The sequence below is a fragment of the Mesocricetus auratus genome, unplaced genomic scaffold (assembly GCF_017639785.1).
Source record: "Mesocricetus auratus isolate SY011 unplaced genomic scaffold, BCM_Maur_2.0 Super-Scaffold_6730, whole genome shotgun sequence".
In the NCBI taxonomy this organism is placed as follows: Eukaryota; Metazoa; Chordata; class Mammalia; order Rodentia; family Cricetidae; genus Mesocricetus; species Mesocricetus auratus.
In genome coordinates this window covers 47,851,557-47,875,686 of record NW_024429184.1, presented here as the reverse complement: position 1 = coordinate 47,875,686, position 24,130 = coordinate 47,851,557, and the positions used below count along the sequence as shown (strand labels likewise).

At 35.9% G+C, this 24,130-nt stretch overlaps 1 protein-coding gene across 2 annotated transcripts in view; it reads left to right on the top strand.

Moving 5' to 3' along the window:
• Cnbd1 (cyclic nucleotide binding domain containing 1) overlaps window positions 1-24,130 on the top strand; it is a 400,564-nt gene that overhangs the window by 338,381 nt on the left and 38,053 nt on the right. The window lies entirely within an intron of this gene.

Here is a 24,130-nt window from a genome sequence, read left to right as displayed (position 1 = left end):
TGCTGGTTTTGCCAGCCCATTCTTTGCCAATTTGCTCATCACTCCTCTCTCTCTGTCACTGGGTTCCTTGGGTTCAGTTCAGTGATTAATTGTGTGTTTGCCTCTGCTTCCATCAGTCACAGGATGAAGGCTCCCGGATGGTTATAGACATCAAGTTCATTATCAGGGATGGGCAATCGAGGTGGTCCCTCCACTATTGCTTAGCTTGCCAATTGGTGTTATCCCTTTAGATCACTCGAGGTCACTCTGGTGCCTGATCTGTCTTCGAACCTATGATTCCCTCTTCCCCCTATTCTACCCCCACCCCTCAACTTCCTGTTCCCCCATTTTAAGATATCTTAACATCCATTCTGAATCTCTTTTCTTCTCTCCCCAATGCCTCCTTGTCTTCATTAGTTAATTAAATAATTATTTGATGATACACATCTAGAGAAGAAAGCAGTTTGATTTTTTCCAGGGTGTGGATTTAAAATATACTGCAAGGTGTTATGATTTATCTTGTATGATATTTGAATCTATTTTAAACTGTATTATTTTAGGGCTATTTAACGTGGTGTAGTGAGATGCCCCCAGTAATGCCAACATCCTGGTGGAAAAGGCAGGATTGCAAGTTCAACTTGTGAGGATGTAAGCCAATACTATAACCAGGAGAGTTTGACTTGCATAACATGAACCATCACTGACTTTCAAAAGAAATTTTCCATATATACTTTCCCAAGTAAAAAAACGTCATGTAAGAAAAATATAACTGACAATACATGATTGAGTGTGCTAGGAGGAAAATATCTGGAGCTACAAAACATATGTTAAATTTACACATGAGAAATCAGGACTTATAGCATTGGTAATACCACCTCACAGAATATAGTTTCTATAGCAATATCTGAGATGGACCATACTCCCTGCAGTTTATGTCTGAGAGTGATTATAGGATTCCTACAGACACTGAGAGCTGCTAATTAATTGCCCATACACTTAGTTACTTCACACTTAAGTCACCAGGTATAGATTTTTCTGGTCTCTTATTCAGAACACTATTGAGAAACTGACTACCAATAAAATTACTGAAATTGGTACTCTATAACATGTAGCATTAAATTGATGCAAGAGTCTACCATCCTTAAATAGAAAACTCCTAAAAATTCATTAAAATGTCAAGTTATAGGCACATTTAAAATCAAAGAGGAATCTTTAGGACTTGTTAAAAAATATCAGAATGTTAAAATACATTGATTAATTTTTGTAGCCAGTATTAAGAATTTTCAGAAAGAGAAAATTTTAACCCTCTCAGGGTGCCTTCAATATGTAAAAGAGGATTTTTATAATAGTTTCTTTTTGTTGTATTCATTGCTGCACAAATCGAAAGACCGGTAATTTGGTTCTTTATCTTATGAAAAATGCACTATAATCTGAAGTCTTATGTGTAATATTGAAAAGCAGAATAGATTGATGAATATTAGAAGAGAAATTGGGAAACAGGTAAATCTTTACATTTTGCTTTGGCTATATACTGCTTTTGAAAAAATAAGGAACTAGACTATATTGTTAGTCCTTGAAATTCTAACTTACTTAATTTATCTTAGAAAGCTGTTTAGAGATCTGTACATTTAAACACTGCCCCTACATGAATTCTGAGGAATTAATCTTTCTTCGTAAAGAAGCTTCTGTAATGAATGTGACCTAGAGGACCGAGCCATATATCAGATTTGTTTATCTTAGTATATAGTCATTAATTTCCTAACCTGAGAGTGGTTATTTCATGAAATTTGCACTGGAAACTAGACATTTCCATATTCAAATCTATTCATAAATACAATCTTTTGATCTAGAGTATAGCTGACCAAATACACTAATGTTAACACATTTGATGCCCATTGAGGCTATACACCATTGAAATCACTTAGGTATCAAGAACAACATCCTGGAATATTTTATTTCTAAGGCAATAGTTGATTTCCAGAATTTATTCCAAATTGGAAGATATTGCTGAAGGTCTGATCCCTCCAAAATGGAAAAGCAAGGATTACCTGACTTAGATAAGTGCTAAGAAACAAGAGCAATGAGGTTTGTCTCAGATGCCAGATGCTTAGGACATCTTGTGCTGTGAGCAGGAGACCTCCTTTCTCAACGTGACATTGAGGTTGATATGCACTATGAACACATGAAGGCATATTAATCAATATTATGGCCTTTTCTATGTTTGCCTTTTAAGATGTGGTTTCTCACTAGTTTTGGTCCATTCTAAAACAAAACAATGTATATTTCCATCACAGATTACAATGCTAAAGGGGACTGCATTCAAACACAGCACAAATGTGAAAATAATATCTAATTGGGTTTTGGGTTTGATTTAGTAACAGATTATGTCATATTTAGTAGAACATCAATAATTTTTATTGAAACATTAAAACTGAGCTCATAATACCAGTTTTCATCTTCATATTACAGAATATTCATATCATTTGATAAATTATACTGAAACATAACTACAAATAGTTGAATAGTCTTTTTTTCCATGTGAATAGTTGACTTAGAAAGTAGTATGTGACCCAATTCTAACTACTTTTAAATCCCCTGGGAATTGTTCCACTGTAGTCAAACAAATGAGCAGTATAAACCAACAGTTTGAAAAACCTAATTTTCTGTAGAACAATACTTACCAAGTAATTCTTACTCTTTAAATACATTTGGGTTGCGATTTTCTTTTAATGCATCAGAATGTAGCATTAAAGTTTTACAAGCATAATGTGAGAAAAGTAACAGAGAGGTAAAACTTTGTCTTTAACCGTGAGAGGATCAAATTGGTACCTTGTTTTCTATATTATAGATTAAGATGAATAAAACTAGACAATCACAGATGATTTTATATGTCACATTAAGAAGTTTATACTTGTCCAACTAGAATCAACTTCCCATTAGAATGTTCTAGGAAAGCAAATTGGAAGATCTGCCAATGATAACAGAATGACAAGGAGAAAGGAAGACAACATTTGTAACATGAAAAATAAAAGACACAGTGACTGATATAGTGGTTCAAACTTCAAGCTGAAGATCAGGGAAGCAAAACAGCTGAACACTAGCTCTCACCTCTAGCTCAGGTTGAACGGGCAGATTCACAGATAAGTTCCTCACCAAACCTCAAACTTCTGCCTCTCCCCAATGTGGCTGGAGATCGAATGCCTCTCTGAGACCTTGCTTCTATCTTGCTTTCTTCCCTAATGTTGGGATTAAAGGTGTGAGCTATAATTCTCTTTTAGACTGATTCACTCTTGTGGAGATCTGGGTGGCCTTGGACTCACAGAGATCCACCTATCTCTTAATCCTGAGTCCTAGGATTAAAGGTATGTGCAGGACCACTTAGCTTCTGGCTACTGTGATTAAAGGTGTGTGCCTGGCTTCTATATCTTGTGTCTGACTTTGCTTTCTGAATCCTCAGATAAGCTTTCATAAATCATAAATAATATATCACTATACAGGATAGACTCCCAATGCAGCCTTTCTCAATTTATTTTCTGAGAATAAATACTGAAGAATCTAACTATTTTTTAAATTTTGTAAATTTAAATTAGTAACAAGCTTGATTCCCCTGTCAATCCCAGCTCCCTTTTCCTCCCCTCCACCCCTCACGCCTCTAGGCCCCCACCCAATCCCTACTTCATTCCCTAGAGCCAGGTGAGGCTCTCCATTAGGATATCCAGAGTCTGTCATTTCGTTCAGGGTAGAGCCTAGGCTCTTCCCCAAGAGTCCAGACAGAGAGAGCATCCCTTAGTGTGGGAGGAGTACCCAAAGTTCATTTGTATGCCAGGGATAAATACTGATCTACTGCCCAGGGCCCCATAGATTGTCAAGGCATCGTCACTGACAACTACATTCAGGGGGTCTAGATCAGTCCCAGGCTGGCCTCCCATCCATCAGTTGGGGGTCCAAGAGTTCCCCCTTGTTCAGGTAAGAAGTTTCTGTGATTTTCACTAGCCTGGTCTTGACCCCTTTGCTCATCATTCCTCCGTCTCTGTCACTGAGTTCCAGGAGTTCAATTCAATGTTTAGCTGTGGGTGTCTGCCTCTGCTTCCATCAGTCACAGGATGAAGGTTCTAGGATGGCATATAAGGTAGTCATCAAACTTATTATCAGGGATGGGAATTTAAGGAAGTTTCTCCACTATTTCTTTCTTTGCCAGTTGGTGTCATCCTTTTAGATCTCTGGAAATCTCACTAGTGTCAAATATCTCCTCAAACCTATAATGGCTCCCTCTATTATGGTATCTCTCATCCTGCTCTCCTCTACTTATAATATACATACATATAGGTAAAAGAATGTACGTATGATATTATTGTGTTGTCTGCTAAAGGAATGTAGGCATTTACTTACATATTTTGTGAAGTTCGCAAAAGGAGAAATTTAAATGAACTCAGTTGAAGCTTTTACTTCTTATTAAATGACTTCATATACCTCATGCAGATATTACATGTGGCATATTAAGTATTAATATGAAAAGTCACCATAACAATCTTAACAAGTATAAAATGTAAAACTAATTTAATTAAAATTTTACTCTTCCACTGTTTTTCAGTGTCCCTTTCAAAAATACTGTTTAAATCCCTTCATTCAATATTTACTATAGTGGCATACCCCATATATATTTACAATTAGCTTCATCTATTGCAGAATTTTGTATAAACCTCTTCAAGGAATTGCACGAACCTTTTCTGAAATGTGTGCCACTTACTGCAGATAGAAGGAAAGGGAATAAGGTGAATGAAGTAAATGCATGCCTACACCCATTGCTTAGGCAATTAGCCTAGTAAAAATAACATACTTTGGGTTTCATCTCACATTCTATCCTATAACAACCTGCCCATTATCATCATGAAATAGGGTTTGGACCCAATACACTTGAATTTTTTTAAGATTTGCTGAATGTTGCTATCCATCTTCACAATGCCTTTTCCCACGTTTAAAACAAAGCTCCATGCTATGTGTTCTTGCTCAATGTAGGCACTCACTAAGAGACATCTGAAGTATAGATGAAGTGAATGTACTGTCAATAAATCATAATCAATTACTGTGAAATAGCATTGTTAAGACAACAATTTTCATTATTGATTTTACTCTACTACTAAGATCTTTATATGATTTATTTACTTAGTAAATCATCTGAATGACTGAATGACCATTTTCCAGGTATTTTCTTATATGCTGCAACACAAATTACTTGAATTTTAAATTGTTTGTATTTTTAAAGTCATTTATACAGGAAGAATTTCTCAGAAATGGTTAAGATAACAGATCTGATTTCTGAAAGCCATGGCAATATTTCACAGTAAATGATCATGATTTATAGATGATGCTTTCATTTAGTTTACACTTCATATGTCCCCTGATGACTTTAAAGAAAGTGGATTACTTGTAGAATTCTGGTGACAGATCTTGCAGATACATATCTAACAAAAGTATAACTCTGGAGAGGGTGTAAGATCAAGGGGAAGATGAAATTACAGCACAGAGGAAAATCCCATGGAACGTTCTGTGCAAGAAAGAATAAGAGGTTGGTTCAAAGCATGTTGCAAGGTATGAAAACAGATGATTTCAAAGACTGAAACAGCTGGTTTGTGGTTCACATAGTATTAAAGTAATGATTTGTGTGTGTGTGTGTGTGTGTGTGTGTGAGTGACTAAAAGGTTTAAAATTGATGAAACATCTCTTTTTATCAGTGTTATCTTACCTCCTCTGATATTTTAGATTTTTAGTCATTACCAATCTGGAATTGCCAATATTTCAATCTTTTTTTTTATTAAAGCTTTTTTTATTGGATCCAAACCCACACATAGAACTTTGACTCCATCACTTAACTGAGTAAGACTTGGAATGGTAAAATATAGTTAGTTATTTTATATTGTTTATTACTTGAAGGTGATTATTGTGCCTCTGTTAAGTAGCCCCAAATTTGAAAAGAGAAGTTATATTTGTAAGAGAAGTTCTGTAGAATCAATATTATGAATGCTTGGTGTTTCAGCCTGTGGTTGCTGGTTTCTGTGGTTAGCTGAAGGTTGGAATCATTATGTTTTATTTCCAGTGTGCAAATGAAATACCCAATTCTTTATAGTCACTTTAACACTAGTTACTAGTAGGTCAGCTATCATAAATTTTCTTTATCTTTACAGGTGCTTTGATAGAACTTAAGTTGGCATTTCTGCTCTATATCTATTCATGTTTTCCTTTCAGGCTCAACCTAATAACTTTTGGCAAGTGTTTTTGCAATGAATTTATTGACTTATAGCCAGTATAAAAATCAAAATAATGTCTGTATTGTAGAACTGTTATTTCATGTAGCATTGCTGATAGAGGGGAAATTAAGCAATTTTCATATAAAATGTAAAGAAATGATTATCTTTCACTTGTTGTACCTAAAATACCTAGTCATTGCTAGAAAAAGAAGAGACTATAGATATAAAAAAATTAGGTGCCTGAGAGATGCCTCTAGTCGTGAGCAAATTTTGCAATCATAGAGGAACTGAATCCAATTCCTAGTATCCATGCTGAGCATCTTACAATCTCCTGCAACTCCTGATCCAAGAGGTCTAGTGCCCTCTGCTAGTACTGACAGACAATTGCACTCACATGTGCAATTTTTCCACATATGTACACACTTATTTTTGTAATCAAAAGTAAATAAATGAAAAAATAATTCAGGCTTTAGAGTGGAAGATGATTTGAATGTCAATGTAATCTCAAACACTCAAAAGCAACTTACTTTTTCTTAAAGGTAGAAACTCAGTATCTATAGGTCCCACATTTATCAATTACATGGTGATAGTTTTAAGTAAAATGAATCCCATTCATTACTTGGAAATAGTTTATAAAAGGTTCTTTGGAAGTAGTAATATTATTGTTGTTTATATGATTGCCGGGCGTTGGTGGCACATGCCTTTAATCTCAGCACTCGGGAAGCAGAGGCAGGCAGATCTCCGTGAGTTTAAGGCCAGTTTGGTCTACAGAGTGAGTTCCAGGACAGGCCCCCCAAAATAAAGAGAAACTCTGTCTCGAAAAATCAAAAAAAAAGACATATTATTATGTAGCATTTGGATGGTCCTTAATGTATGATTCCCTAATGGAAACCTTAGAAACTCATAGGATGTAGCTATTTTCTCTGAATTGCAGTAGCATAATTTTGATATTTCCTTAACAGTTATTCATTAATAGTTTACTATTGTCTGAAATAAGAACAAAATTTTTATTAGTCTTTTATTTTTATGATTTATGTCAATAAATGCCTACAATGGGGATAATTAAAAATAACTCATGGAGTTAATAAAGCAAGAGAGGTGTCATAATCTCATGTAAATGAAACATTTTGATTCACAGAAGGCCATGTTTAGTTTTCATCTAGTTTTGTATGTTCCTGGCAAGGTTTTGCAATGTCTTTCACAGGCAAAGCTAGACTGAAAGTATATTTTAAATGTCTATGTAATTCACACATATATGTATTTAAAAGTTCACTCCTCATTAAAGCCACAGCCATCATACTGTGTCCAAAAGTTGTTCACCAGTATTCAAGAAAATAAAACAGCTTCTTTTTTCTTCTTTTTTATATTTTATTTTTAAATTTAAATTAGAAACAAGGTTGCTTCACATGTCAATTTCAGGTGCCTCTCCCTTTCCCTCCCTTCCTCCCATGCCCTCCCACCAACCCCCCAATATCCCCTCATGTCCCCAGGGAGGGTGAGGCCCTCCATAGGGGTGTCCATGGTCTGATATTTCATCCAGGGAAGGGCCTAGACCCTTCCCTGAGAGTCCAGGGTGTGAGTGCATCTCTCATTGTTGGATGGGATTCCAAAGTCCATGTGTATACTCGGGATAAATACTGATCTACAACTCAAGGCTCAATAGATTACCTAGGCCTCCTCACTGACACCCACATTCAGGGGGTCTTGAAATGTTTTAATAGTACCCCATAGATATTAAAGTATGTGTCAGAAGAGTTACTGAAATGACACATGAATGTATTGGAATTTTCAGTGTTTTAGTATGGCATGAGATCACTTCTTTTAGAACTTTTAAGCATAATTATTACAATTGTGTTTTATCTTGTATATTTTCTAAATCCCTATGCTATGCAGATTTAGCATACTGAATCTTTCCACTCTGACAATCATAGCAGTGATGAATGCTATCTTAATGACACTCAAACACTATTTTTCTTTTAATACTTAGATGAAGTAGAGCTTTAAAGAGCCTTCTTGCTTAAGAATATATAATATTTTATTTAAAATGGGAGGTGATTTTTAGTGCATAAGAGAAAATTTAAACACATTTTCCTTATTGTTTTAAACAAATGGTATTTTTGGGATTTTCATTCATTGTAAACAGATACACCTTCCTGTTGATTAGAAGCAAATTCTTCATATTGCACTTGTGATAGTGAAATGTTGAGGAACAATTATAGTAACCAGAAAAATCTTTCTACTTCACATTGAGTTTCTCAGACTATTTATATAAAAATATTTAAAATTTTAATGTGTAAGAACTCCCCATCAATCTTGGCATCTAGGCATAAGGTGTTGTGAGCAGTAAATTTTGAGAAGGTAGTCACTTATACAGCTCTTCCCCAAGATGTGTGTTTCCAAGAACAGCTTCTCTTTATGACTATATATATGACATCATTTTGCCACTCAGGACTAGACCAAAGGTTGACACCTTTCTTCCTTCCTTCCTTCCTTCCTTCCTTCCTTCCTTCCTTCCTTCCTTCCTTCCTTCCTTCCTTCCCTTCTTTCTTTCTTTCTTTCTCTTTCTTTTTTCTTCCTTCCTTCCTTTTTTCCTCCTTCCTCTTTCTTTCTTTCTTTCTTTCTTTCTTTCTTTCTTTCTTTCTTTCTTTCTTTCTTTCTTTTTGCTTCGTGTCGTCCTTACCTTCTTCCTCCTTTCTTTCCCTCTTCCTTGTCCTTCATTTTTTGTGACGTTTTCAGTGTATTGTCAAATTGACCTTGGGCCAGCAAAGTAGACCAAACTGAACTTAGACTAATGATTTTCTAGACTCTACCTCACTCTCAGATAACAAGCAACTGCTATCATGATGACCAGGGCACATTGCTTGAGGTGAGGGTCCATTTCATAATAAATATATAACTGTATAATGCATACTTATGATTTATAGATATACATAGAACTGCCATTCTTCTCTTACCTCAGAGACTTTAAACCTATAGAAGCCACTCAATATAGGTAAACAGAGACAGTTTATTGACTACTCAGTGCCCAATGCAGGTGTTAAGCAATGTGAGTAACATCTGGCTTTCAGATTTGTGATTCAGTGACTCTGGGTAGAAGTCCAAGACTTTTAAATTTCAAGAAGACACCAAGAACTGATGCTACTGGCTTCAGAGTACATTGAGAGCCCTGATAACTACTGTATCATTAGATCTTTTGTAGCCATGCCACTTCTCCATATTATCTTAAGTTGTCCTCTTTTAGTATCTTAAAATTGTGTGTAATGGTAAGGTGTATCTACCAAAAGAGCAGTATTAGGACAAAGAAATCTGACCTTTAGAACTGTAAATGCATTATGCTTGTGTGATATCTTTTGCCTTTTGTGTTCAACAAAGACATGTCTACGACTAATACTGAAATATTTGAACCTATCCTCATTAAGTTTCCCTCTTGTATTTTTCTAAATTCACTTTAAGGTAGTATAGGTTAACCTATATGATTCTTGTCCACCATCAACAAGTGTGAATATAATTTCCTTTATTGAGGACTGAGTTATTCTTATGGATTCCATGCTAAGAAGGCTATAAACCTTAAATTATTCAAATGAATGGTTTGGTATTCTGCTCTTTAAAGTTTCTGGGAAGGAAATGAATTACAAAGAATTCTTCAGATTGATTAAGTATAATAATATAAGCTTTAAAACAGGTCTCTCCCTCTTTTTTAAATGCACGCACGCACACACACACACACACACCCACACAGAGTCATATACTTTCACACACAAAACATACATTTCTGAGAGTTTTCCATTCAAAATTCTTAAAATATTCTAAGTATTTTATCCAATGAATCTTTGGCACTTCTATTGACTCTGAGAAGGACAGGGATTGTATTTTTACAAGAGAACATGGGCTGAACTTTCTCATCAGCACCCAGAATCTGCCACAGCACTAAGTTATAATGGGAAAGATAGGGGGAAACATCATGAAATTAAATATGCCTAATATATGAAATGTACCTTTAAAAGGATCTTTATCTTGTATACCTGAATAAGATCTGGCTGTTTGTAATGAATTCACAAGATAACACTGTAAAAATAATGAATGTTTTAATTTCTAAGGAAAATTTTTTTAACTCCCATAATTAAACCCATCAATTTGCATAGTGAATACATGTTAAAAAGAAATGGGTGATGATATTTGTAAATATGAAACTAGTACAGTGAATTGGAAATATTATTAAATAATAAAATAGGAAAATAAAAGAGTAACACTACATAGAACAAAGAAGGAAGCAAACAGCAAAGAAGAACAGGAGAAATGACTCAGTGGTTGAAGGCATTTGCCATGCAAACCTGAAAACCTTTTGCAATCCTTTGACCCACATAAAAGTGAAAAGAGAGCTAACTCTACACACTTGTCTTCTGACTTCCAGATACATACCTTGGTATACATATGCTATCTTTCAAATCATAAACACATACAATAATAATAAATTTAAAGACAAAATACATATATAAAGCTTCCTAGGGGCAGAAATGATGTAACATATTGAAAGTACAAAGCAGTATAAATGTAAAATATGAGCAGTAAAAATAACTAGCTACACAAAACTAAAGAAAAAGAAGGAAAGCTTTACTAGATATAAATTAGATCATTCTTGTTCAGTTTTTAATCTATGTTCTTATAATAATGCAACACATACATATATGATCTGAGGATTTAACACAATGTAGTTCGATTATATTTACCTATTCACTCCTAATCCGTTCTTTACTCTCCCAGATTCACTGTCATCTTTCTACCTACTTCACTTTTAAAAAGTAACTTGCTGAATTCAGTTCTTCCTGCTCTTACATTCCTGGGTTAGAGTTAGTCTACCAGAATATGGTTGATCTACTAGGGGTCAACCCTTAAAAAAACAGAATCTTCTAATCTTTTCCACCAATTAACCATCAACAGCTGATAGAACCTCAGTTTATGATGAGTACTCATGCATGACAACGTCTATAACAGAGTCCTGTGAGAGTAAAACATTCCCTCATACAGCGAAGCTCCTTAAGCAAGAAGGTAAATATTACAAATATCTGTAGAAAGTCCCTGAAACTGGCAAGATTAACTAGGTCCCTTCCTCCAAGATGAAAAAGACACAAACAAAACAAAACAAAACAAACAAATAAAAAAACAAGCACCCTCCCACAAAAAAAAGACAAGACTAACTGCCTGGAAGAGGCAGAGAACAGCTGATCTTAGAACTGAATCACTTAGAAGGGACATTCTCCATCCTGTTGAGTTGCATGCAGCGTGTGCAGCATGCTCCAAGTTCCTAAGTCTTGTTAACTGTCAAACTTGCAAGGTTGGATTTGGTAATGCAGTTCTCTTTGAGTCATTTCTGCTTCTGTAAGTACTTCCTTATCCATATTGATACAGTAACTCCAATAAAATTCATTGGTTCCCCAAGTTGGACTTTCATAGTACATGTCCTTTTAACTCTTGTGGGCTCCCTCTCTGGGGGTATTAGACAAGTATGTTTTGTTTCTCCAAGAAAGGTTTTGTCATACAGCATAAGTCTCTACATCTTCCCCAATAGAATTTTGACTGGCTTTATCATATGTAGGTTCAGTCAAGCACGGTTTGTGTGAATTCATCAGTGAAGTGGTCCTGTCATGTTCAGTGGGCACTGTGAAGAGTGGGAACCTCTGTTATAATCTTTCTTCTCACTGTTCTGTAATTGTCCCATTTGGTGGACTTCTCCAGTTGACAATATCTGTACTTTGACAGATTCAGAGTTTTAAGTTAACTACTGTCCACAATAAAAAAAAATTCTGATGAAGTCAGAAACCTGCACTAACAGAGGAGGACTAACTAAAAGAATTGATACTTGAAAAGGCACGTAAAAGCTTGTGATTTTAAAAGCTTCCTATACACACAGGCACAGACACAGACACACATACATAGACACACAGACATACACACACACACACATACACACACACACACACACACACACACTGATTTAAGGCAAGTTCCACAGGAGGAATCCCATGGCTGATACTTTAACTCTGACCAAGAACACATTGTTGGGAGTTTACAGATCCATAGAATGAACCTACTACTATTAGTTGCTAAATGGACCTTGTGTCAATCTGCATTTTAAATTTATGTCTCTATACCCAAAGATTAGTGCAGCTCTCAGTCTTCATGATGAAATTATCATATTTGTACATTTCTCATAACATAGCTTCAAACAACACAAGGCAGAATTTTACAGAAATCCTAAAATGAATTTTACAAGTCTAGACTGAGACAGCATAGACCCTTGTAGCTTGACCTTTGAAGTTACTACTACCAGTAGTAAAGAAAGAATCTCCAAGCTTCGTTCCATAAGAAAAGTATTGAGAAGACAGAGACATTTTATAAATCAACTTTTACAATTCACTGAAAGTTACATAATTTTAGCAATCCAGGAGTAATTTTATTAGGGACCTAGTTGAGTCTCAGCCAACTTTGAAGCATTCAAGGTTTCCTATAAGAATACTTTCCATTTAGGCACTGAGCATCTTTGCTAAATAACACTAGCCATGGGGTAAACTGAGCCTTGCAGCATTAGAACAGCAGATCAGTGCTGTAATCTTAAAGCCTAACTGTATCTCAATTAATAAAAACCCAGAGACAGATATTGGGGTTAAAGATGAAGATCAGGGAAGTAAAGCTGCCAACCACTAGAGAGTTCTCATCTCTGTCAATGCTCAGGCCAAAGGGGTGATTCTCTGAACCTCAGACTGCAATGAGTTCCTGTCTCCTCCTACCTTACAATCCTCTCTCTGCCCAGCCATATCACTCTTGTCTCCAACTCCCTTATGTTGGGATCCCAAGTGCTAGGATCAGAGGTGTGAGCTCTGTTTCTCTTTTAGACTGAATCAATTTTATGTAGCTCCGGACGGCCTTGAACTAACTGAGATCCATATGCCTCTGCCTCCCAGAGTGCTGGGAGTAAAGGTGTGTACCACCACTGCCTGGCCTCTAAGGCTAACTAGTGTGTCTTCTGGGATTAAAGGTGTGTACCTATACTGCCTGTCCTCTATGGCTAGCTAGTGTGGCTACCTTTGCACTCTAATCTTCAGGCAAGCTTTATTTGTAATATCAAACAAAATATCACTACACATAACTTGTAGACAGGTGTCATTTTATATATATTGTTGGTTCAGTACAGGCACATAAATGAAAATACAGCCATTTAAGACATATACTGTTTTTAGTGTGTGTGTGTGTGTGTGTGTGTGTGTGTGTGTGTGTGTACTGTTTGTGTAGGTGTCCAGAGAGATTAGAAGAGGGTGTGTCCCTTAGAGCTGGATTTACCTGCAGCTGTGGGTGCTTTGAACTGAACTGTGATCCTTGAGAAGGGTAGTCAGTGCTGCTAACTTCTGAAATATGTTTATTAAAAATGCAAGTCTGAAGCACAGTGTGAGATTTCATTTTGCAGGAGAAAAATTAAGAGTAGCAATTATACTAAGTTAGTAAGTGCATGAAGAGTACAGAAACTCTAAACACAACTGGGAAGAATGTAAAATGAGGCAGTGTTCAGAAAGAGGTTTGGGAATCCTCAACAATAAAACCAGGAGTTTCCTGTGGACTCTGTAATTCCATTGCTAAGTATGTGCAACAGAGTGAAACAGTGTTGATACAAACACTTTGCATGTTTAAAGCTACATTGTATAGTAGCTCTAAATGGAGAAAAACTAAATGTCATGCACTATTGAAAAAATAAAGAAAATAAATACAACCTAGAATAAAAGTTAATCAGCAATAACAAATAGTGAAGTACTGATTTATCTTATAAATGCATTGCTCAAACCCTAAAAAATATGCCAAAATATTAGTAACAAATTGTATTAAGTATATGAAATGTACAAAATGATAAAATTTGTAAGAAAATGAATGGATGCTTACTAAGGTGAATAGTACTGGAAATGGAGAGTGTGCTAAAAGATGCATTGTATTTATGGATAAAAATGTTCTGGAAGTCATTATGGTTGTTCAACTTTTTGAATATGCTTAACCCCGTCAAGTTGTACATTTTAAGTAAATGACTTTTATAGAAGACAAATTGCCTCAAAATAAAAATCAATAGTCAGCCAGATGTTTGTGGCACTGGCCTGTAACCCCAGCACTTGTGAAGCAGACATAGGTGGATATCTGTGAGTTCATGTTCATCCTGATCTACAGAGGGCAACTAGGGCTACACAGAGAAATTCTATTAGAAAAATCAAACCAAAATCAATAGTCATATGTAAGAACGAGCAAAATATTATAAGGTTGAACCTATATTGTTGCATTATCACATTTCCTAGTAGTTTAGAGGATGTAGTTACATGAATGCGTTCTTCAGTCAACCCAGAAGTAAACACATAGCAATAACAACAACCTCCAATTATATTAAAACTCAGAAAAAAGGCATTCATACGAGCCCATAGATCAAGAATATATCATCATAGAAACAATAAAGAGTTTTCACTTAATAGAATAAACTGTACATCAAAACTCATTGGGTTATGATAAATGGCATCAAGATTTTAGAGAAAGAATTGTAAAATGGATAGATACAAGGGATGGATGCAATAGTCTGATCAACAGCTTCAGGGTATTATAAATGAATTGCAGAGAGAGATAATGAAAGACAGATTTTTAAACAGGAAGTCTCCATAAAAGCCTACCCCCAAAAGCTAAGGGAATGTGATGGAAGATGAGGCAGAAAGAAAGTAAGAGCAAGAGGAGATGAGGGACACCACATGAACAGGGTCCTCTGAATTGAATGAGTAAAGTTCATATGAATTCAGAGACTGAAGTAGCAAGCACAGGGCCTACACTGTCTGCACCAGGTCCTCTGCATATGTATTATTGCTTTAAGTTTTTTAATTCTATGGCTATCCTGAGTGTGTGAATGAGTGGGCCTCTAATTCTTATACCTTCTCTTGGGATCTTTTCCTTTTGTTTGTTTGCCTTGTCCAACTTCGATGTGATGATTTTTGTTGTATCTTATTATATTTTATATGTCATGTTTGATTGTTATGTCTTAGAAGCCTGTTCTTTTCTCAGGTGAGAAAGAAAATGTAGATCTGGATCAGAGGGAGGAGGTGAAACTGGGAGGAATAGAGGGAGAGGGAACTGTAATGAGGTTACATTGTATGAGAAAATAATCTATTTTCAATAAAAGAGGAATAAAAAGTATTAAGTTATAATGCATAAAACTAATAGTAATATTATCAAAACATAAAGGGTGAATTAAACCCAACAGCAGAAGTCACTATCAAAATCACAAGGTAATTTAAAAGAAAACGTTGATATGACTCTAAAAGAAATTTATACAGGAAAAGAGAAATGCTTTGTTTCTTATATGAGAAGAATAAATGCATACAGATGGTGGCTTTTAGAAACCAAAACAGGCTACTAAAATTATCCATGCCAATAAAGTTAAATAATTCTATGAAATGAACAAATTTATTAAAAAAACAAGCACTAGAAAAGTCACAAATGAAATAAAAGCATGAATAATAGCTTATTAAAACAACTGAACATGTAATTTAAAATACTCCTGTAATACTCCCTGTTTTTAACTCATGAGTTTTACAAAACATTTAAGAAAAACATACATGAATTTTGCATAAATCCTTATGTAGAATAGATGCTAACCATTTCCTGTTCTAGAAACTATACCCATCGTACCTTGGTACTTCTACTTACAAGGCTGAAAGTGAGAAATGATTGACTAGTCTTAAAACCGTTCACATATGCATGATTCTCTGTGTGTGTGTTTTATAGTCTATATTTTATCAGCTTCATTCCATGAATGTAAGATTATTTTAATAACCAAAAATTTTTGAATTTCAGTGCAGTTTTTGAATGAAAGAGAACCATCATGTATCTCCCCAGAAACCTGAGAATATAGGCCACCTTTTCACAGTCAGTGAGCTTTAGAGCTCCACATATACACACTCATGAAAATCTGTCAGTACTTGAGGGCATTCTTTGTTGGGGAAATCGGTAACAGCAGGACCCTTTGAATTACATCGTGAAGATCAATCTGACGTTACTTTTCCAGCTGTTCCTCCTCAGGACTTTCTGCGACTACAAAGGAGAGGAAACAATAATTCTTTCATGCCTTCCATAATGACTGAAATGGAATCACCTGGCATTCCTCCACCCATCTCTAACTGTTAAGTATTAGAAGGGAGTGAAAATCCCATGTGGCAGTTTCAAATAAACCACAGAAGCTTGTTTTTTGTACTCTGACTTCTGGATTTGCAATGTGTCCTGCTGCAATTAAATGAAATCTGAATATTTGGAATGTTTAAATGTTATTGTGTTAAGCTGGTCATTCTACAAAGGGAATTTTTATCTTAATTTGGAGACATTTTCCTGATATAATTTATTTTATTTTATTTTTTTTTGACTTTTTTTTATTTTAATTTTAAATAGCTTGTTTTACATGTCAATCCCAGTTCCCTCTCCCTCCCCTCCTCCCGCACTCTCCTTCCACCCTCCCTCCCACCCTATTGCCAAATCCTTCCACATAGGGGATGTCTAGAGTCTATCATTTTACTCTTGGTAGGGTCAAGGCACTCCCCTAAGAGTCCAGGCTGAGAGAGCATCTCTCTTTGTGCTATAGGCACATGAAGACAGATTGTATACCAGGGATAGACACTGATCCACAGCTCAGAGCCCCATAGGTTGTCCAGGCCTTCTCACTGACACTCACATTTGGGGGGTCCAGATCAGTCCCATTCTGGCCTCCCCACTGTCGGTCTGGGGTCCAAGAGCTCTCTCCTGTTCAGATCAGCTGTCTCTGCTGGTTTTGCCAGCCCATTCTTTGCCAATTTGCTCATCATTCCTCTCTCTCTGTCACTGGGTTTCTTGGGTTCAGTTCAGTGCTTAGTTGTGTGTTTGCCTCTGCTTCCATCAGTCCCAGGATGTAGGCTCCCGGATAGTTATAGACATCAAGTTCATTATCAGGAATGGGCATTCGAGGTGGTCCTTCCACTATTGCTTAGCTTGCCAATTGATGTTATACCTTTAGATCACTCGAGGTCACTCTGGTGCCTGATCTGTCTTCGATCCTATGATTCCCTCTTCCCCCTATTCTACCCCCACCCCCTCAACTTCCTGTTCCCCCATGACCAACTCCCTTCCTCTTTACCCCCTCTATTCTTCCCAGGTCCCACTACCCCCCTCGCCCTGTTCCCCATCCATTCAGAGGATCTTGTCTCCATCCTCTTCTCTTGGGTACTATGCATATATGCATATCTTTTAGGTTCTTTCCTGTTTCCCAGACTCTCTATCTGTGGAAGTGCAGACTGGCACTATCCTGATCCATATCTAAAATCCATATATGAGTGAGTACATACCATGTTTGTCTTTTTGCGACTGGGTTACCTCACTCAGGATGGTTTCTTCCAGTGCTATCCATTTCCCTGCGAATTTCAAGATTCCATTGTTTTTTTCTGCTGAGTAATACTCCATTGTGTAAATGTACCACATTTTCTCTATCCACTCTTCAGTTGAGGGGCATCTAGGTTGCTTCCAGGTTCTGGCTATTACAAACAATGCTGCTATGAACATAGTGGAGCAGATGCCCTTGTTGTATGAACCTGCCTCATTTGGATAAATGCCTAAGAGTGGAATTGCTGGGTCTAGTGGTAGATTAATTCCCATTTTCCTGAGGAATCTCCATACTGATTTCCAAAGAGGCTGTATGAGTCGGCATTCCCACCAGCAGTGGAGGAGTGTTCCTCTCTCTCCACATCCCCTCCAGCATAAATTGTCTTCAGTGTTTTTGATTCTAGCCATTCTGACAGGAGTAAGATGGTATCTCAGAGTTGTTTTGATTTGCATTTCCCTGATGGCTAAGGATGTTGAGCACTTTCTTAAGTGTCTCTTGGCCATTTTAGCCTCCTCTACTGAGAATTCTCTATTTAGCTCTGTACCCCACCTTTCAAGTGGATCCTTTGGTGTTTTGGAGACTTGTTTCTTGAGTTCTTTGTAAATTTTGGAGATTAGCCCTCTGTCAGATGTAGGGTTAGTGAATATCTTTCCCCATTCTGTGGCCTGCCTTTTTGTCTTTTTGATTGTGTCCTTTGCCTTACAGAAGCTTTTTAGTTTCAGAAGGTCCCATTTGTTATTTTTTAAATTACTAAATGCAACTTTATGATATAGATATTGGAAAGTTGGCATATAAGAAACAATGAGTATTTATGATAGCCTTTATCATGAGAGATGCCATTTTGGTTTAGACATTAAACCATAATGTCAAGACAAAGTTTGCATAACTCTGGTTGTCTTATGTTAACAATAACAGAAACAGTATTTTATTAGTTTGAAGTATATATTTTAACTAATCTATTTCATCCAGTTTGATATTCCCTGACTAAAATCCTGACAATGTTAATTGCTTGGTTTTCCTGAGAGGCCAAGATATCATTTGTCAAACTGTGGCAAGATTAAATATGATGTGTGGTAAAATAATTATGTTTAGAAATCCTGCAATATCACATGAAATGACAAGAATTTTGTAGGGTTGCATTTAGTGATTTAATACTCAAGATTAAATCTGAATTATCACCTCTTATTTCTTATTTCAAAAAATTTTATTTCTTCACCTTAAAGGTCCCATAGAATTTATTCAGAGATCTATTGGTCTAGGTCTATGCATTTATTCTAATAAAAACAATTTTATTGTTATGGACAAATTCAACATGATTCCTAATAATGGGGCTACTGATAATTTCCTGAATTACAACCTTTTATAAACTCATACATAGGACTGTCATATTAAATATACGGAAGAGGAAAGGAGGAATGCGGGTGAGCAGGGTATGATGGGGAGGAAATATTGGCAGGATTACAGGTGTGTGTGTGCTTATGTGTATATGTGTGTATGTATATATATGTATATATAATTATATATATGATAAAATTTTAAATTTAGGTGCCATGTATGGGAGCAAATGTGAAATGATTGTTTTTTCTGAATCTGTCTTCTTTCTGTATGTTCATGTGTGTGTATTTATTTGTGTGGTTTTATGTGTATGTAGGTGACCTATACACCCAGACAAAACATGCACACAATAAATTTTAAATTTCACATATGCAAGAAAAGATGCAGTAATTGTCTTTCTGAATCTTATATTTTGTGAAAATATTTGTGTGTATGTAGGTGTGCATGTATATGCATATTTGTGCTAATATGTTGTATAGTTACATGGGTTTATGTGAATTGTAATGCAGAATGTACATGTGTATATGAATGCCAGAGAATAATTATGTCTATCAATTTATGGTACTCTCTACCTTATCTTTTGTGACAAAATGCCTCATTGCTCTGGAGCTCATCAAATAAATTAATCTGGCTCGTCAGGGATTTTTCTGTCTCCACAATCCCATTCTGAGTTTATAAACATGCTACAAGAACTTGTTATTTTAAAGTTATTCTGAGGACTGAACTCAAATCTTACTGTTTGCAATGAAAACACTTTACCAGTGAGCTTGTTTGACAGAATGATTTTGATTTCCATCCATTTTACTGAAAATGTCATGACTTTAATTTTTATGGCTAAATACAATATTCCATTGTGTATGTACCTCATTTTCTTAACTCCCTAGTGAATGAAAAAAGAAATAAAAAGAAAGAAAGGGAAAGGAAAAAGGACATGATTGCTCTTAGGTGTGGTGGAGGAGAAAGTTTACTGGAGATATGTGGGAGAGTGTGGCTAGAGGCAGGGACATATGGTAGAGTCCAGAGTGGACATGACCAGACTGAACTCTGTCATGTGGGAGACAGGGAATGAGAGGGAAAATGGAGGAACCAGAAACAGCAGTCAGGAGGTCAAAGGTACAAAAAGGGTTCATAACCAAAGTGTCTGGATTGTATAAGGAAGAGCCTCGGGGGAAGGGCAGCGCATCCTCTGGGCTGGAGAGTTCAGGATAGAGGGCAAGGTATGCCAGTCTGTAACAGGTAGGGACTGAGGGATGATGGGAGAACCTGAAGGCCAGGTCTGCTGTAATAGCTTAAAAAGGCACCTCAGTCATTTGTCCCTGGTTTGAAACATAACACTTAGTTATTGTGAACGATATATTAAAAGATGTGTGTACAATATACATATATATCCTCTATATATCCTTCATGTATGTAATAAATAGTGGTGTATCTGGGTGGTATGGTAGTTCTAACATAGTTTTTTTTTCTATTTTCCAAATGTTTCATGCTACTTTCCATAATGACTTAACCAGCACCATGTAATGATGATTCTCTTCCTACATTATTCTCTTCCACAAACATTTGTTTGTTCTTTGTTTTCTTGATGATAGATATTTTGATTGGGATGAGAAAGCACTGTTAATTTGTATTTTCTGATTCCAAGGATGTAGAAAACTTTTTCAACTATCAACCGTTTGTACTTTCAGAGAATTGTCTATCTATGAGCACGTTTATCATTCAGTGCATTTGTTCTTCTTTTGTTGTTGTTTGTCTTTGTAATTTTTTTCTCTAGATACTAATTGAAGATTTTATATGTAGCTCGAGGGATTTTTGACTTTCTGTAGACTATCTTTTGACTTTAGTGTCTATTTTCTCTTAGTACAGAAGTTTAATTATACAGAATGCCATATGTCAACTCCTGGGATGATTTATCATGCTACTTGGTCTCCCTATTGTCTATAACTTGAAGTGTTTTCCTGTAACAGTTTTAAATGAATCTAAGGTCTTTGATCAATTTTACTTGATTTTTTGTGCAGAAAGATGTGGGTGCAGTTTTCAGTTTTTCTATGTGTGAAAATCCAGTATTCTCAAGAGCATTTGTTAAAGATGGTGTTTTCTCCCATGCACGCTTTTGAGTCTTGTCAAAAATAGATAACTATAGCTATATGGGTTTATGGATCCTTTATTCTATTCCAGTGGTCTATAGGTCTCTTTTTTGTTTCAGCTCTAGACTGTATTTTGTCACTGTGGCTCCATAATACAATTTGAGATCAAGTATTATGATTTACTTCTAATGTTGCATTTTTCACATTTGTAGGATAATTGATAGTTTTCTTTTACAGCATTTAATATTACTTGTTTTCTTCATATTTTGAGATCTTCAGTATACTGTGCCACAGGGAGATGATGTGGTGAGATTCCTTTTTAGTCTTGTCTAATTGGTGCTCTAAGTATATCATATATTTGAATCTCAATTTCTTTCTCTAGATTGGGAAATGTTCTTAAGAAATTCCTTGAGATTCTTTTTATGTCAGCTCCATCTTTTCTTAGATTCTTAGGTTTATCTTTTGTTTGCATTTCTCAGTTATTGAATATATGGGACCATCTTCACTTTTTTTCTCTTTTTTGATATTTGCATGCAGTATGTCTCAACCTTGTCCTCAATCCCTTATATTTTTTCTTCTGTTTGAAGAGAACCACTGTGGTTTTTCAATTTAATTGAATTCATTGGTTTCACTATTCTTTATGAATTTTTAAGTTGCTGACTTCTTATCCCTATTGGTTTTTTCATCCTTATTGATGATTTCTCCCTTCATGATTCTGATTCTCTTCCCTACTTTCTACATTAATTTCAGATTCTTATTCCTACCCCCTTTAAAATGCATTGGTCATTTTTATCATGTAGCTTCACAATCTTCTGGCATTTGATCTCTGAGAGTATATTTGCATTCAATAGTTGAGAAGTTATGACCTTTTGGTGAAGTTGTCTTGCTTTATTTTTTACATGTCTTAATTTCTATGTTGAGGTTTTTGTATCTACTAGTTTGGGAGACATTTGCTGTAACAGCAACAGTAGAAAACTCATACAGGATATAGAACTATACTTAATTTGGCTAGAGGCCACTGTATTACTAATGATTATAAAAAGGCAAATGTCAAAAATACCTAACACTATAAGATGGACTTAAAAATTCTGCAGGGAATGGGCATGATATTGCAGACGTCTAATTCCTACAGAGGTAGGTGGAAGTCAGTGAGCTTGAGTCCAGGCTGGTCTATATAGTGATTCTCAAGCTAGTCAGAGCTATACAGTGATACTCTCTCAAAATAAAAATAAAATCTCTGTAAGACAAATGTGAAATTGCTATACCAATGAGACGAAAAATGACTCAGGATAAGGGGCAGAAGTGACAACAAAGTTACATGAAATAAAAACATAAGAAATATATGGAAATGTCTCAGTTGAAAGGATTTACAATTAAGGGAAAAAGGTTTGTCAAATGTCAGGGTTAATTTGGTTGTTTTCTCTGACCCTGGTCAACAATGATGGGAGGCCTTATCTTTGTAATACCTGCCTGAACCAAGCCTTCTGTTCTTACCTCCTTTGTGTTGTCAGTGTCTAGCCTTCCTGCTATTTACAGCTGCCTTCCTAGGCTTTTCCTTATCTCTGACCAATAGCAGGACACATTGAGGCTCCTGAACTGGTTCCCAGAACTTATGGTATTTCAGATATTTTTAAAAAGTTTATTCAGTGATTCTTTTAAAATTCTTATTTTTCCTGTTATTGAAAATAGATATTTTTCCTCACAGAGTATGTGTCAATTATGGTCTCTCCTCTCTCTACTCTTCCCAGTTCCTCCTTACCTCCCTTCCCACTCAGAGCCACTCCCTTTCTGTTTCTCATTAGAAAACAAATGGTCTTTTAAAGAATATTAATAAATAAAATAAACTATAATAAAATTAAACAAAAATAACACATCAGAGTTGGAAAAGACAAAGAGAGGGAAAAGAGCCCAAGAGAAGAAATGAGAGTCAGAATCGCTCATTTGCACACTCAGGGACAACATAAATGCAGCTCGTCCAGTCATTATGTGCAAGTTTGGAACTGGCCTTGCTGCATCTTGTTGTGCCTTGTTCAGTTAATTTCCTTGGAAGGCTTGCTATTTTCTTGAGGGAAGCTGTGAGACAATCTGGGAAGAGGAAAGGTGAGTATGTGGACTGAGGAGGAGGTGCTGGAAGGAATGGAGAGCAGGGAAGCTGTGGTCAGGTATGTATTATATGAGAGAAGAATAAATAAAATTAAAGGAAAAAGACCCAAAAAACAAAAAAAACCCACTAAACTAGAAGCCTAAAAATAGTAGTTTTCCATGGAGGGCCTCACCCTTCCTGGGAAAATGAGGAGATATTGGGGATTTGGTGGGAGGGTACGGGAGGAGGAGAGGGAAACGGAGAGGGTCTTGGAATTGACATGTGAAGCAACCTTGTTTCTAATTTAAATTTAAATTTAAAAATATCTCCCTTAGTGGTTTATGTTACCAATGTTAGCCCACATGCTCAACTCAGGCTTAATAATCAGGGTGTTGCCCACCTTTTTCTCTATGCTTTTTGGTCAGTCTTTCACTTCCTTTGTGAATTTCTGAAGCCTTTACTCTCTTCTGTCTTCAGAACAGACCTCCCCTGTTTAAAAACATTGACAGTCACTATTAGCAGAGGAAGCTTCCAGCCCTGTGACTGACTCAGAATGCATTTGTTTTTTGATACCTTCCATATGTGTTAATTCTGATCCACAGAGGGTAGTTGGCCATTCTGGGGTGCAGTTATGTTCTACAATCTAGACATTCTCAAATGTTTAAAAGTAAACTTTCTTTTAGCTTCTACATGCAAAAATTCTGCTCTATTCCTAGTATAATTATAAATAACATTTGCTCACCAACAGCCACATGTTTCAAAGATAAATTGTATGTCACCTTTTAATTTAGATCACTTGCCCCTATCTTAGGAGTATGGGATACTTAAAAAAAATAGTATTTCAATGCTCTGTTGCTGTGTAGTAGAAATGGTTCTTTTAAGAGTAGGTCAGAAATGATAATAGTTTTTGATTATGAATGTGTGTACTATGATAATTAGATTGAGCCATTATGCTCCAATTCTGCAGGATGGTGTGGTTTTCTGTGAATGT